Below are 5,389 nucleotides of genomic sequence, written 5' to 3'. Positions count from 1 at the left end.
GATTTATTAAAAATGCATCATAGTTTTGCATTCAAAAGGTGTCTCTACTTACAAATGTTTCAGGTCACAAAGCTACTCCCAGAATGATTTCAATTCAAAAGTAGAGAAGTATACTCAACCAATTCAAAGTCAATCAGACAGAATCCGTGGAAAATGCACATTGACCAATCACAAGAGGGAAAAAAAGGTCTCGATGGGAACTGGTACTTGATTGGTGGGCAGCCGGCTCCCTTTCATCTCATAGAGCCGCTTCGTTTGAAAACGACACATCACCAGTAGCAAGCTTAGAGGTTTTTCCACAGATGTGAAAATTATTTTTTATCGGTTGTTGTGCTTGAGTTAGTCAGTGATTCAGCAAAAGTGATGTCATATAGTCAGCCATCCGGTTAGTTCATTGAAATGAAATAAAATGATCTGCATTTATATAGCGCTTTTCAAGTCAATGACTTCCCAAAGCGCTTTACAATGTGCTCCACATTTCCCAATAGCGGCGTTGTATTGCAGCCATGTAAGACGCTAACCTGCTTATTTGGGGTATTAGGGGTTCAGTGTCTTACCCAAGGACACTTCGACATGTAACACGGACGAGCGGGGATTCGGACTGGAATCCCTTGATCCCAAGACGAGCGCTCTGAGCTACTGCCGCCCCCAATGAAGAAATTCAAGAATTGAAAATGAAGAATTCATTGACTCAGTTTAGGCTGGAGAAAACTTTGTCCAAGAGACATAAAAGATTAAGGCTGACATTAAACACAATTGTTTTCTTGAAAAAAAAAGCAAAACATGTTTAAAATTACATGCATCCATGAATGTACTTTTTTGTTGTTGTGGAAAAAACTGTTATCAACAATTAATATTGATTATTCAGGACTTTATTACGACATCACAATAATGAAGCTGCAATACTGACTACTCAAGTCAAGTCAAGTCACATGCAATAGATTTAGCATTGGGTAACAGTACACAATCATATTGAACATCAATAAAAGACAACAATCGGTAAGATGTTGAAATTTGTCCAGAAAGTGCATGGCAGCAATGACGCCTCAAGCCTCTAAATTCGTCCAAAAAATCCATAACAGCAACGACGCAACTCCCTATCTCTGCCGGCTGGTCGATGCAGGCGTTGACATGCTTCAGGTCCAGACGCTGGTCCGCTGACTCATATTGAACCGTCCTTCTCCCTCATATCACCATCAACTGGAAAAAGTTGGAAAAAGACAGGACAAACAACTCACGACAATGAGCTGGACCAACAATCAATATTTCAGTTTTTTCTGGGTTAAGGTGCAAAAAATTAAGCGAAATCCATCTTTGAATATCAGTAAGGCAGGCATCCAGATTTCTACAATTTAACTGACCAGTTGTCTCAAGTGGCAGATACAGTTCAGTGTCATCTGCATAGCAATGGAAACTAATATTATACTTATACGAATTATATCACCTAGCGAAGGAAAATAAACACTAAAAAGAAGGGGGCCAAGTACAGAACCTGTGGAACGCCACAGGAGACATCAGAATGTTTAGAAGTCATATTGCTGTAGTTAACACATTGCGACTTGTCTGACAGGTAGGACCTAAACCACTAGAGTTCCTGAGATACTGATGCATTCCAGAAGAACAAGTCATATGTTGTGGTCCACAGTATCAAAGGCAGCAGTAGCATTGATGAGGCAGCGAAATCTATTGTTAAGAGGAGATTGTAGGTTATTTTAGCCAGTACGTCAGTAAAGAGGTGAGTGAAACAGAGAAGTAAAACATTATGTGACACATGTCACCCAAGGTTTCATTGGTTCATGAAGCATCACTTCACCCATCAATACTCACGGAGAGAAAATTTTGGTATGGTAATTGTTGTGGTCCAAGGCAAAGATTCAGGTTGATTTGTTGGTTTGGCCTTGAGGGGAAGTCTCGTAACACGAGCAAAAATAACAAACAAAAACAACACTTATATTCTATACCTTATAAGTGACCTATATTTCATGTTGGCGATGTCTGCGTATTCATTGCAGCCTGGTCATCCTGGAAGGAGGATTACCTCATGTGTGGTCCCTTCTCAAGGTTTCTTCATTTTCCTCATGCTGTGGTTTTGAGTTTTTCCTTGCCGTCATGTAGGTTTTAGATCAGGGGATGATTTAATAATAGTCTGTAGGCTGTACAAGGCATTGGTCTGTGCAGCCCTCTGAGACTTAATTGAATTATGGGCAATACAAATAAACATGACTTGACTTGACCTGACCGAATTCACAAGCCATGTGCTTCTTCTTTTTCTTCTTGGGGTTTAAAGCTGGCATCTAATCTCTTTGCTGCAGTACCGCCACCTGTCACCACATGCTCATTATGTTGTTGTTTGATGAGTTGAGTTTATTTTTACCACAAGGAGGCGCTAAATACTACACAATGCCCTCTTGAGATTACGCCACAAAAATGATACAATAAGTCAAACAGAGTAAAAATTGTGCACATAATTTTGCTGGTTTTAATTTTAATGTTCTTATTTTACTAAAAACAGCACAAACAAAAAAATTAGAAGATAGTGAACATGTTTTTGTTCCACTGGCATATAATTTTTACTCGTTTTTTATTTTTAAACCCCGTGTTACCTCATGAGCCATGGTACGCAGACGTTATACTGTCAATTAAGGCAACGTGATAATTTATTTTCTTTTTTTTTAACATAAAACTGATGACGGGAATTGATTTTTAAATAATGTCGGCGAAAACTGTGCTTCGAGAGGTTTTTGATGAAAAAAAGTGTGCATTGGCTCAAAAAAGGTTGAGAAAAATGATTTACTTTACTAAACCTGAGATTACGGTTACTTAACACGAAAATGTTTGTTTCGCTCACTGCTGTTATGATGTCAATGCAGAGCAATGCCGTTTCACCAAAGTCAATATTTTCAATTTGCTCAAAACTGATTTCTACAAGGTATACAAGCTGCAAATGCTCCAATGTTTACTGTTTCAATCCACCCAAAAATTAGATACGTAGTCGTTTTGGTGACGTTTGCGCGACGGAGGACATTTCCTGCTGAGGTGACAATTTTCAGCAAAACCCCTGTTCAAGGCATAATCCAACTGCTTCGAACCTCGCGACCGCTAGGGGGCCATCAAGAGCGGCTCATTTAGACTGGGAGGTCGCTGGTTCGCGCCTCGGCCGAGTCATACCTAAGACTTATAACATTGGTAAAATGGCGGCGCCCTCTGTTGGCTGCGGCTGCATCGGCTCGCTACAACGGGTCAGGTGTATCGACATTTCGTTCTGTGTACATTGTTACAAAGAATGACAATACAAAGGAAATTATTATTATTATTATTATTTATATAACTAAAAAATGTTTTTTCGTGTGTGAGTGATGATTATTGATATATATACTACCTAACATACATTATATTTAATTGAAAAAATAAAATTAAAAAAATTATTAATAATAATAACAATAATAATAACAATAATAATAATAATATAATAGTGCTAATAGTAATAATAATATGTAAACAGAGAGTAGTTTCCTACAGCCCATCTGCTCTGTTTTATTGTTTTAAAATTCATTTTGTTTAAAACTGCCTGTTGTTAGGAATTAAATATTATAATGTACCAAATTGTTCGAATCAGACTCCATTAACCAAACACAACCTACATTCACCTAACAATGCGCGCTCGTTTCTTGATGGAAAAGATGACCAAGAGACCAGTATTTCCACACGGGGGCAGATTAAAATTCTTAAACAATTTAACTAAGTGAACTCCATGGCCGAATTAGCCGAATCAGTGTCGCTCGAGTCTCTGATGAGCCCTCTCTCAATCTCCTGCCTTCTTCTCTCGGCCCACATTTTCCCGCAAGCTAGTCTGCCGGCTCCTCCCATGGGCGTGCCAGGAATGCCCCCACGTGGGCTCCACCAGCTCGCCTCGATGTCTGGAAAAAATCAAAACAGCAGAGCGTTTATCAAAACAATGCCTTCCGTCCTCCGTCATCAGGGCCCCTCCGCGTCTAGATGCGCTGATTATCTTATCAGCCTCACGTCCCGTTCCCGCCATTCCTGTAAACAATATTCTCCACTAGGTTGCACTGACCTCGCACCACAGCTCCGCCAGTGAATATCTTTTGCATTAAATGTAATTTGTATTAGATCGTACAAAATCCTTTATAGTCAAATGTATAAAATCCTTCACTGTCTTTGAACATTTGTTGTTTAAGTTCATTTAAAACATGATTTCTGTTACCTTGTTTCAGTGTATTTATAAATTTATTGAAAAGTGTTTGATTGACTTTAAATTCAGTTTTTGTCGTTACTTTAAAAGAAAAGTCATTTATATAGCCTTGTTTCATGCACCTCCGTGCATTTATACATTTATTTGGGTATTTGAGTTTAAATTCCGTTTTTGTACATTTGTTGTTGCAATTTAAAACAAAAGTCATTTCTGTTTCCTTGTCTTAGGTACCTCTGAGCGTTGATATGCTTATTTAAGTATTTGTTTGACAGCAATTTCAGTACATTTGTTCTTGCAGCTAATTTAAAACACAAATAATAAAGCAGATTGTGTTTGCAGTAAATAATTTGCTTATTTGTTACTCTGAGATGGCTTAGTTAACTTTAATTATCCCACTTTGTACTATATAACTTTGATTATTTAGAGTAAATCTAACATAGACTGCTCTTGTAGTTGAATTTTGTACTATTTCAGGATATGAACCATAGGTAAAACATGCCTGGTTCCCCTTTGAGGTTTTATGTCTTGATCCTTATGTGGCAGGTATGGGAAGTGGGTCATTTTGCCAAATATACCGTACATTTGAAATAATGTTTCTGCAGGTTTGCAAATCTGTTGCCTGCTTCTTTCATCTTTAACTGTGGACTAAGATCTAACTACAAGAGAATATTCCAGATCTAGTGTTTAAAGTATATTTTTAATGAGAACATGGAATGAGTTGTGGTAAATATGCAAATTACAAGATCTAATTTCGCTTGGGCTGGTGTTGCATCCTAGGCCATTTTATAATACTGATAAATTTCTAGCCATCATGGATTTTAGGAAGTTACAAACTAAATTCAAAATGTAATTCAATGATTAAGCTTTGTAAAAAGAAAAAAAGACGCAAAACGAATAGGTTGGATGGAAACCCCCAGCACTGTACACGTTCGTCATTTCTGGAGATGCCACATCCAAGATGGCTGACGTGCTGACGTTCAACAGCCAGGCTGATCTGCAGAATATAGCCATTTCCCCCCGTATTGGGTCTCTTTGTGGTGCCAGACTTTATTGCAGTTGTAAATGAAAATCGTAGAACATTTATTTACAAACATTAAATGGTATAGAACCTTCCTTTTTTTAATCGTGTGTTTGCTCTTGTCACGTGGAAAATGACGTACGTGTTTGCGTTACTCT

Source organism: Urocampus carinirostris, chromosome 5 (genome assembly GCF_059441175.1).
Source record: "Urocampus carinirostris isolate Australia breed hairy pipefish chromosome 5, RoL_Ucar_1.0, whole genome shotgun sequence".
In the NCBI taxonomy this organism is placed as follows: Eukaryota; Metazoa; Chordata; class Actinopteri; order Syngnathiformes; family Syngnathidae; genus Urocampus; species Urocampus carinirostris.
This window is presented reverse-complemented; position numbering follows the sequence as displayed.